The following is an 11,360-nucleotide window of genomic DNA, read 5'->3' on the forward strand; positions in this document are numbered from 1 at the left end:
CCTCCTGGGTTTACTTGGGTGCTGGGGATCCCCAAGTCCAGTCCTCATGCTCGCACACCAAGTGCTTAATCATGAAGTCACCTCACCAGCCATGAACCTGATTTGGGGGGAGGGGTGAAATCCACAATGTTTTCCACTTAACACCGCAGAAAGTGTATAAAGTGTACAAAGAGGGAAAAATCAGAGGCATATTTCTTCAGAGAGGTGACACACTGAACTCAGAGCTGTCTGTCCCCCGATGTTGTTGACTACAGTGATTTTTGTTTAAGTTTCTCCTTTGCTTGAAGAGTCTGATTCTGCGGTATGCAAAAGCTTCTGAGGTTTGGCCCTACGCTCAGTGCACTCCAGCCTCCTCTCTCCTACACACCTTTCCCTCTCCCCACAGAAGCTTCCTACCACCTGCCTCTTTCAAGCAATCTCCACCTCATTTTAACTTTTCCCATCTGAATCCCTCTGCGTGGCCGTCATCTCCTCAGGTTAACACAACCCTCCTCCTGACTGCTTCTTCTCTTGTCCTGGCTAGTGCTCCACGCCAGAGCTGCTACCGCTGACACATCTCTGGTAAAGCTGTTCTCATCCCTAAGGTGACCAGACCAAGGCCCCTCTGCCTTTGCCACCTTCCCCCTTAAAATCTGTCCTCTGTCCCACCTAAGAGTGCCCCTCTAAAACAACTGTTCCCCAACGAACCCCATTCCCCTTCCTGTAAGAGCTAAATTAGCTTCTTCATGCTAAAATAAATGTCTGTAAATGACCGACACAGACCCTTGGTACCCCCATTTCCCAGCCAAGCCCAGGACTCACCAGGCATGCTCTTCAGGCAGGCCTTGTACTCCATACTGCCTGCCTGGAACTCTACTCCTCCAGAGCTGCAGGCCTCCCGCTACTTGGTCCAACTCTTACATCTTCTACCTCTATCACCCCCACAGCACACCACTTTTTTTTTTTTTAACTCAGATTCTTCTGCTTCTCCCATGAGAGTTCAAGATGTAGGCTAGTGATTCATGGAAACACCCTGAAAGCCCACAAGAGTACCTGGTAAACCTGTTTAGTGTCTGCCGAATGAACGTATGACTGACAGAGGCTCCCATGCCACCTTGATGAAGGCGCTTTCTCTTCGCCCGCACCCGCACCCACTGCATGTATCACTGAGTATTCGCCGTCAGGACCACTGACCAGCCATGTTCCTTTCCTTTTTCTTTTTTCCATCCTGGGGTTCAGCACCAAATGAATGAAAACATAAATAAAGGGAAAGGAAAGGACATGACCACTCCTGGGTATGGAGGAGGAGAAGGTTTACTACAGATAAAGGGAGAGCATGGCCTGAGGCAGGGACCTCTGGGAGAGTCCCCAGTGGAGTGACCCTGACTGAGCTGGGCCACGTGGGGAGAGGGGAGGGAGGAGAGAGGGGGACAAGGTGCAGCAGCCAGGAGGCCCACAGGAGGTTTAGGGTGGGAAGCAGGCATGCCAGCCAGGAGGGCTGTAACAGGTAGGGATGATGGATGCTGGGAAAACCTGGTGACCAGTGTCTGGCACCTCAGCCCCTGTCCCAGGTTAGCTACATAATACTTCCAAACCTGACCACCTGAGTTCAGTCCCCAGGACCCAAACGGCAGGAGAATCAACACACACGAGCCTGCCCTCTGACTTCCACTCTTGAATTTTACCCACAGAAAAATAAATAAAATGTAATTTTAAAAAATTACAAATAGGGGCTGGAGAGAGAGCTCAGCAGACTGCTCTTCCAGAGGACCAGAGTTCAAGTCCCAGCACCGACACGGCAACTCACAGCTGTCTGTAACTCCAGTTTCAGAGGACCTGACATCCAGGGCAAAACTCCAGTGCACATAAAAAATAAATAAGATTAACTTACAAAAAAATACAAATAAATAAGTATTTGATCGGGTCGGGGATGGGGTTACAGCTGGTGATATAACACTTTCCTGGCATGGTTTGGTCCCTGGTAATAAACCAACTAACCAACCAAGAAATCAAAACCTACAGAATAATGTAAGAAAAGTTAGGTTATTTAAAAGTAAACATAAAAGGATGAAAAAAAAATTTTTTTCAGGCAGGGTATCACTTTGTAGAACCTTGATCTCACAGATATCCTCCTGCATCTGCCTCCCAAGTGCTGGGGTTAAAGGCATAAGCTAAAAATACTTTGAAGATGAATATATGTAAATCAAAGTCATTGCCATGACCAGGGGGTTGAAGGGCTGAGCTCCCTTCCCAGGTGTGCACCTGGATGACGCAGTGCTGGAGAGCGCCGCCTCCATCCGAGCTTTGTGCACACTATACTAGCACTCCAAACACTCAACTACAGCCTCAGTCCCTTCTGGACACACCCTAAGTCATCTCGAGACAGCTTACAACTTCAAACACAGAGGGACTGTTATGTAAACAGCTGTTAAATGTAGTACTTAAAAGATGACGCGTCAGTGTGAGCTTTTTCTGAATATTTCCCACCAGCAGTTGAATCCATATGGACAAGCTGACTTTATTTAAAAGTTTCTCACTATCAATGACAAGCTAGTTTCTATTTGCATGTGTTATATGTGTGGTATGAATGTGTGCATGCATGTGTAAATTGGACAGTGGAGTCTTACTGCTTTCCACCTTATTCATTGAGGTGGGGTCTCAACTGAGCTGAGATCTGCTCACTAACAATCTAGCTAGCCAGGCTGCTCACCTCCCAACAACTAGAATTACAGGTGGGCCACCACGCCTACCCAGCGTTTGTTTGGGTTCTGAGGATCTGAACTCTGGTTGACCCACTTGGGTAGCAAGTAGTTATCTCCATCCCCACAGGCCCAGGTAAGCATATTTTAGGTGATAAAATATCAAGGTACGTGACACTATTGTGCAGTTTTACATTCAGCTAAGCTTCTCTAGGCCCTCTTTTTCAAACAGCGTGGTTACCCCATTTTTCTTGGTATTATTTCCATTCCGTTATATTGTTTCATGTATATCATATATGCCGTAACAGAAAATGAATCCTGCGCACACTATGTGACACAAAAATTCTTGACTTTCTTCTTCTTCTTTTTTTTTTTTTGTTTGAGACAGGGTTTATGTACTGTTGGTTATTCTGGAACTTGTCATGTAGACCCTCAGAGATCCAACTGCCTCTTCCTCTGTCTCAGTGCTGGTGTGGGCCACAACTGGCCAAAAGTCCAACTTGTAAAGAGAAGTAGACCTCTAAAGTAAAATAGCTATTTAAAAAAGTCTTTTTCCTTTTTCTTCTTTTTTTTCCCAAGACAGGGTTTCTCTGTGTAGCCCTGGTTGTCCTGGAACTCACTAATATAGAGCAGGCTGGCCTCAAACTCAGAGATCTGACTGTCTCTGCCTCCCGAGTGCTGGTATTAAAGGTGTGTGACACCACACCTAGCTTAAAAGAGAAAAAAAAGAAAAAAAAAGCTATCCGAAGAGCCAGGTATGCTGACACATGCTTATAATCCCAGCACCGGGGGCTAAGGCAGGGCTGCCAACGGTTCGAGGCCAGCCTAGGCTGGATACACTCTCAAAGAAGAGAGGGATGGAGAGTGGATGCAGTTCTAAGCACATTTCAGTGTAAGCCTTTATTTCTCATGTGTGATCACACCTAGAGGAACCCAGGTTGGACTTTCACAATTTCTAAAGTCACATGTTCACAGATCTGGAATCAGAATATCAACACAAGTAAGAATTAGTCTATTTCTAAGTATACTTATTTGCACTTCTAGGAAATTCTAGACTTCAAGGAAAAATACAAATGTAGTTTGCTTCATTTATACTAAAAGCTAAAAATAACTTCAAATCAAAACCACAAAACCAGGCTGCAGAGATGGTTCAGTGGTTAAGAGCACTGGCTGCTCTTGCAGAGGATCCAGGTTCGGTTCCCAGCACCCACACGGCAGCTCACAACTGCCTGTAAGTCCAGTTCCAAAGGATCTCAGGACCTTTCTGGCCTCCAAGGGCACTCACTGTATGAATATGGTGCACATACATAAATGCAGGCAAAATATCTATACCATAAAGATAAAATCCTAAAAAACAAAACAAAACCACAAAACCAAAACAGACTTTCAATCAGGCACCAATGCAATCCCAGTATTCAGGAAACTGAGGCAGGAGGACTTGTGTTTGAGTCTAGCCTCTGGTATGAAATGAGTTCTAGGCCAGCCAGAGCTACATAGTGAGGTCTTACAGCAACAAAACCGGGTTGGCAATGAACAGGGTGTGACAAGCATGCCTGAAGCCCTGGCTTATCCCAGCACCATGTACACTGTGGGGGGGGGGGGCTCAGGCCAGGGGGAGGCCCGTCCGTCCCGCTGCGAGTCCACTCCTCCCAGGGGCTCGGGATGGAAACTGGCCAGCGTTACTCCGTGAGAGCCTATCATGGCATGTGCTATCCCCTTCCACTCTGGGATCCACGCAGCTGTCAGGTTGGCATGCTGCTGGTTGGACCACGGAACCTTCTCAGCAGCCTTGATTTCACTGTTTTTAAAACTGCTGTCCAGGCTGGCCTCATGTCATCTTCCCACTTGAGCCTCCTAAAGAGCTTGGACCCTGGGTCTCTTCAGCCAGTACCACAGCAAAGTGCCATTGTGCCTGGCTAAGGTCAATTTTAATTTGTAAGACCTCAAAATTCTCCGTTTCACACAAATGGCAAGATGTAATAATTCGGGGTTGGGGATTTAGCTCAGTGGTAGCAAGCGCAAGGCCCTGGGTTTGGTCCTCAGCTCCAGAAAAAGGAAAAAAAAAAAAGATGTAATAATGCAAGAGTCTCAGCCATGGGCCTTAAGGCAAGTCACCTGTTCTCTTCATGATGCAGAAACAGGGTAGAACCTGAGCATCCGGGACTTCAGCAATCTATTTGTTTGTTTTTGAGACAGGGTCTCACTATGTAGCCTTGTCTGGCCTAGAAGCCACAGTGCAGACCACACTAGCCTCAAACTTAAAGACCCTTCTGCTTCGGCCTTCCGGAGAGTTGGGATTAAAGGCACGTGCCACCACACCCAGCAACTTTAGCATCTATTAAACAGCCGCAGGGTGTGATGCAGGATAAAAGCCTAACAAACAATATTTCTGGCTCTTCCCACTTCCTTCTTTGTGAAATGTTTAATCTCTAGCCAGGAACAATGTTGAGTTCCTGATGATTCAAGGAAGGTGGATTTTGGAGAACCTGAAACAAGCCATGTTGAGGGGCAACACCTACCCTGATTCCTTCTGAGCTAATGTAGTGTTTATGTGTTTGCAGTCAGTGAGCCAAAGAAGCCACAAGAACAGGAAGTGTTCAATTAACAACTTTATTAAGAAATTGATAATTAAACAAGTCACGACTTTAAAGAACTGGTTAGGACATTTTTTTTTTTTCTAATTTCCCTCCACTCTTACTCTGCATCCAGTTCCGGGGCCAGGAACCTGGAGAAAACTTAACAGCTGACTCAAAGGAAAAGCAAAAAGTCAAGGGGCTTTACTCACTTCTCTTGGTACCCTTTAGATACTTTTTCTTTCTCCTTTTTTTTTTTTTTTTTAACCACCCCTCTCTTCCCCCTAATGTGACTGCCCAAAGATCAGGTCAAATGTGGGGCTGGAGAGATGGTCCAGAAGTACAGAGCACTTCACTGTTAGACTCCTGACTCCAGGCTCCAGCCTGGCGGCCACCACGCACCCAACAACACTCTCTTAGGTCCCATTTGCCCCAAAGCCCAGATGACCAACACATTTCCTTCTGAACCCAGTCATCCCCTCCTCCTGGGAGCTCTTGGCCTGGCTTTCACTTTCTCACACAGAGACAAGGGAACACAAGAGCCCTTGACTCTGTGCTCACACTGTCTGCCTTCCGCTCCTGCTGTCCCCCTCCATTTCCACAGGCCAGTTCTTAGGTTGGGAATTCTCTGTCACTTTCTCAAGAGTCATGCCCCTTTACCGGACTTGCCTGTTTAAAAATCTCTCCCTCTTGGGTAGATACTCTAAGCTTATGTGAAAATGAACTTCTGGGTCGGCAAGATGCTCAGGAGGTTAAGCCCTTGCTGCCCAAGCCTGTTGACCTGGGTTTGATCCCCAGAACCATGTAAAAGGTGGAGGGAGAACTGACCCTGACCTCTACACACCACGGCACCAGTGTTCTCTTATCATACACAAAGGGCGACGTAACTCTGCCTCCCACCGTTTCCACCCTATCTCTGCACACTCCCCAGGCTCGCTGGACTGTCTCCCACTAAGCACTCCCCACACCTCTCATCTAACACACTCCCACTAGCTTTTCGACCCACACACCACACAAGTTCCCATGGTGCCAAAGGCACACAGATACTTCTCTCCACCGCCTAACTTCTCAGCAGCACCTGATAAAGGCAGCCGTTCTTCCCTCCCCCCACCCCCAACAGGAAAAACTACTGTCCTTTATCACCTAGTCATTACACAGACTTCAGAACCTGTTCTCAGAAACTGCTGTGATGACCTTGGCTAGTCCTGGGACACACCTACCATCTGTAAGCTAGTCACTTCCAAGAGCCCAACTTCAGTACCCTTTCCTTGACTCTCAATACTTAGAAGCCCTACAGGTTCCATATGAATTCCCATTAGCGCCCCTTACCACCTAGTCCTAGCCTTCTCCATATACATGTTAGGTGGCACCATCAGCCACCCAAGACTTGGCTCCAACATGAAGGCATTCTTAAGATTCCTTCCTCTCTTCCAGAGTCAGCATATTACTCTACAAACTTTCTAATCCTGCCTTGCACACAGCAGCCAGTGATTTCTGTAAAATAAAGACAGGAGCCTTTTCACACCTGTAGCCCAAGGCAGGCGGATCACGTGAAGGTAGATAACAATACTGTGACACCTTGTCTCAAAACAACAAAAGCCAAGAACTTGGTATGTAGCTCCGTAGTGAATGCTCCTCAGCATGCATGAAGCCCTGAGTTCAAACACCACCACCCCCACTACAGCCCTGCTCTAATGAAAACTCAACGGCTTCTCACTGCAATTCGGACATGTGCAAAGTCCCCATATGGCCTCATCAAAGCCCCAAAGCAGCCTTCCCACACCCTCCTCTTCCTCATTGGTCTAACACTCTGCTCGGCTAAAACAAGCTCATCCAAGTCTCAGCTCACGTCATTTCTTCAAAGAAACTCTTACTAGAGAAAATGGCCATTCCCAATTCCTGGCATTACCTGCTCCCCCCCGCCTCGCGCCCCCAGCTGTAAATTCCCAGAGTTAGACATCTTGTTTTGATTTCCACTAACACTACTAACTATTCTTTCCCTATAAGCCAGTTTGTTTAAAGCTCTGCTGGGTATTCGACAAAGACTAGAATCACTTTGAAATAAACTTGTTTATATACTTTTGGCTTTTTGTTTTATTTTGTTGTTTTTCCAGACAAGGTTTGAAATAAACTTGTTTATATACTTTTGGCTTTTTGTTTTATTTTGTTGTTTTTCCAGACAAGGTTAGAGAAACAGCTTTGGCTGTCCTGGAATTTGATTTGTAGACCAGGAAACTCACAGGGATCCACACCTGCCTCTGCCTCTGCTGGGATGAAGGGACCACACCCGGCTTAGTTTGCTGTTTTGTGTGTTAAGTCTTGCTATCTTTTTTCAGTTACACGACTGTCTTGCCTGTTTGGCCTACATGGACTTGAAGGGGGGCAGGTTCTGGCCTAACTACCTGGTTTCTCTCTGGCTCTGTGACCTCCTTAATCTTTCCCCTTGAGTCGCCTTGAATCCCAGGAACAAAGGAGACTGACAAACATCTTCATGGCTGGGCCTCTAACTCCCCGCAGGGCAGTGGGCCTGTAGGACCGCCTAAAGCCAGTGACTGTGGTGGGGAGGTGGTTACCTGGAGCCCAAGGAACTGGTCAGAAGCAGATGACACCTCAACAGATCTCCTTAGTTCTAGCTCCCGCCCCTTGCTTTCCTGACCCGGCTCTTCCTGTTTAACCTCAAAGCTGGCTGGGGGTGGAGCTCAATGGGTAGTGTCAGCACCTGGAAGACCACTCATTGTCATGGGCCCCTTGATCTGTCCCTAGTCCCTACTCCCAAAGAGGCCACAAGGAATAAGCTTTTCACTGTCCTTCGCCTCTGATATTGGTGTGCTGTGACCAGTGTGGGGGAGTCGAGCCTGTTGGGACTGTCAGAGACAGGGCTCTTGCCAGAACTCCAGTAACAGGGCTGCAGCAATGCCTGAGGGAAGAGGTGATCTACTGCCAAGCCTAACGACCGGAGTTCAATCCTCAGAACCCACATGGTGGAAGGGACTTAAACAGGCTGTCCTCTGACCTCCACACTGTACTGCACATACATAATCCTACACACACACACACACACACACACACACACACAAATAATAATAATAAAAAAAACAAACAAATCCTCCAGTAACAAGACTCAGAAGCAAGCTCTAGTACTAAGGTTTTAAAGTCTCAGGATATCTAAGCAGCTTTCTTTCTATAAGAAAATGTTTTCAATCACTTCATAAATGTCAGGAAGAAAGGAAAATTAAAAATCGATGTGAGCAGTAACCCAAACTAAAATAATGTGGACCTCAATCTGATGCTGCAACGCCCCCATCACCGGTAATAAAACAAAGCAACACAGTGTACAGTCTAGTTAGAGGATGTTCCAAACGTGCGCTGTACTAGGCTCTCCCCGGGGGGGGGGGGGGGGGGGCCCTCTGGAACAATGGACTCTTATTCACACTTATCCCTGATGAGTAGACCAGAATTTCAGTTCTGGAGGTGGGAACACCTCGTTAAAACTCAAGTTGCCTACCCACATTACTGACGGACACAGCTGGTTTTGGCAAATAATGGAGGTAACAAATCTGTAATTAAACATCTCTCAGTTAACTCTGATGCTCAGATTCAGAAATCATGGGTGTGGAGCTTTTTGGGGGAATGTAAACCTTGCTGCTTAAAATGGCTCGAACTAGATTAATAAACAGCATTGGGGTGAAAGAACGAACAGCAAGTATTTAAAGCACCACGCAGTCTCTGGAATACAAGTGTTCAATGTGGCAGGATTTATTGCTGGGCTCCTAACATACACTACTTACAGTATTGTATTCAGATACACAAAGAAAACCAACGCCACTATGTTGCCTTTAGCCACTAGAAAATTAACTATTTCCATCTCTGGATACCTCCTGACCTTTCCAGACTGCTCTCCTGTAACAATTTAAGAATGCTACACACCTCCCTGGTATTTATATAGAGAAACAATCTTTTTTTTTTTTTTAGAAAGTGAAAAAGTGCATTGAAGCTTATTTGAGTTTCCCTTATTTTTGAAGTACTATGAAATCACTTCAACCCTCACGTTCCCACAATCTGATGACTAGACCCGGGTATTTTCCGGGCTGTTTTACAATACAACCAACTAAACATACACGGATAAAATGAAGAGTACAGGAGGAGCATGTTACTGGAAGGCCGACCGACCCTGTCCTTGGCTTTGGAAGCTCGGACTCTAACCCTAATAATCCAGGGGGGTCTCAGAACCCTGCCTTAAGCCGTCGGGCCGAGGTCAAAGGAGAAAACACGGCAGGATGCGGGGCGTCGCGGGGAGGGATCCCCTAACCGAGGAACCCGACCGCATCCCACTATTCTCGGCCTGAGACAAAGGACCGAGAGCGAGCCGCCGCCGCCGCCGCCCCGGTGCGCGCAGGGTCTGGGGTCGCGGCGGCGCGGCCTCCCCGGCTCGGCGGCGCAGGGCCCGGCCTCCCCACGGGGCGCCGCCCGCCGCCAGGGAAGATGGCGGCCGCCGAGCAACTGCGCCACCAGCGCTGGCCACAGGCCAGGCCCAGCGCCATCTTAGCGCCCTCCACCCGCCGCCCCCACCCCGGGCAGCCGCCTTCGGGGCGACCCGGCAAGGCGGGGGGCCGCGAACCCCTCTCGGCCAAAAACGTGAAAAACAAGACCAAGACAAAAACCAAACTAAAAGCACAGAAACCGCTCTCCGGAGCGGCCCTCCGCCACGGCCCGCCGGCTAACTCCGGCCTCGCAGGGGCCCCGCACGGCCGAGCCGAGGGTGCGGCGGGCAGGCTCGTCCCGGCTCGGGGCCGCGGCTGCTCCGCGGTGCCTCGGGGCCGGCCGGCGGGCCACCAAGTGCGGGCAGGCGCCGCGGCCCAGGCCGGGGATGAGGCCCAGGAGGCCGGCCGCCCCGCGCGGCCCCGGCCTCTCCCCGGGCCCCGGCCTCTCCCGGCGCGCAGGGGCCGTGGAAAGCACGGAGCTGCCGGGACCGAGGCAGCCGGCTCCCGGCCGTCCCCGCCGCCGCCCGCCCCTCCCCTAGGCCGACCGCGGGCTCCATTTTGCCGGGAAGCGAGCAGCCGCGGTTGACACCCCAGAGCCTCGGAGAAAGGGAGTGGGAGAGAAGGGATGGAAGGGGTGTGTGGAGCGGCGAGGGGAGGAGATTGGGGAAGCTGATTTTTCTTGCTCGGCCGCCGTCACTGCAGGCCCTCCCTCGCCCCCTGCTCGCAGCCCCGCCGCGGCGCCGTCCTCCCCTCGCCGAGCCCCGCTCCCTCCTCCGCGGCTCCCGGGCGGCTCCGGGGGGCGGAATACACACACTCGCACACACTCGGCGCACACAACTAATTTGAAAGCGGCTCAATCAATGAGTCATTAAAAGGCTTCCCTCCCCTCCCCTCCCCACCGCCAACCGCCACGCCGCCACCTCCCCTCCTTTTTTATCCCACACCCCCCCCTTCCCGAGCTCTCCCACTCCCCGCTCTAGAAATTTGCATCCGCGGATAGGGAAAGGAAAAAAAAAAAAAAAAGAAGAAAAAGGAAGGGGAAAAAAAAAAAGGGCAGGCGCCAGGCCCCCCACACGGCCGCGGCGCCCCCGGCCCGGCGCCGCCGCCCCCGGTCCACCCGCGCCCCCGCCCGAGACACTGAACTTGGTCTTCCCAGGGCCCCGGCGGCGCTGGGAGAGGCATCCACACTAGATTCCCCTTTTCTCCGTGTCCATTAAACATCCACCCACCACCACCATCACCCACCCACAAACCCACCCCCCCCAAAAAAAAAAAAACACAGCCTTAGCCAATAGCTCTCTGGGCTGAAACCTAATATCCTGGTTTTGGCAACTCGGTGTTTAATTTGCTCCTCTTTCTTTTCTGTCTGGCTGGAGATCTATCTCCAGCTCCCCCCCCCTTCTCCTTCTTCCCTCGCTTCTCCCCTCCCCGAAGGAAAAAAGAGGCAGAGGAAGGAGGTTGTGTTTTTTTTTTCTCCTTGAAATTTTTATCACAAAATTATAATACACTCAAAGGGAAACTCACCGTCATGAAAAAGCAGTGCCTTGTCAACGGGGTTTCTGCGCCATCGCACCAGGGGCGGCGGCGGCGGCGGCGGCGGCGGCGGCGGCGGCGGCGGGCGCGGGGCG

At 50.0% G+C, this 11,360-nt stretch overlaps 1 protein-coding gene across 1 annotated transcript in view; it reads right to left on the reverse strand.

The window, feature by feature from the left end:
• Positions 1-11,345, reverse strand: part of Bicral (BICRA like chromatin remodeling complex associated protein) — a 61,153-nt gene extending 49,808 nt beyond the window's left edge. The window contains exon 1 of the mRNA XM_052745512.1: positions 11,257-11,345. The gene's annotated coding sequence lies outside the window, so the exon portion shown is untranslated. The remainder of the gene's footprint in view (positions 1-11,256) is intronic.
• Positions 11,346-11,360: the final 15 nt, after the last annotated feature.

The sequence above is a fragment of the Peromyscus californicus genome, unplaced genomic scaffold (genome assembly GCF_007827085.1).
Source record: "Peromyscus californicus insignis strain IS unplaced genomic scaffold, ASM782708v3 Scaffold_19__1_contigs__length_69161282, whole genome shotgun sequence".
Classification (NCBI taxonomy): domain Eukaryota; kingdom Metazoa; phylum Chordata; class Mammalia; order Rodentia; family Cricetidae; genus Peromyscus; species Peromyscus californicus.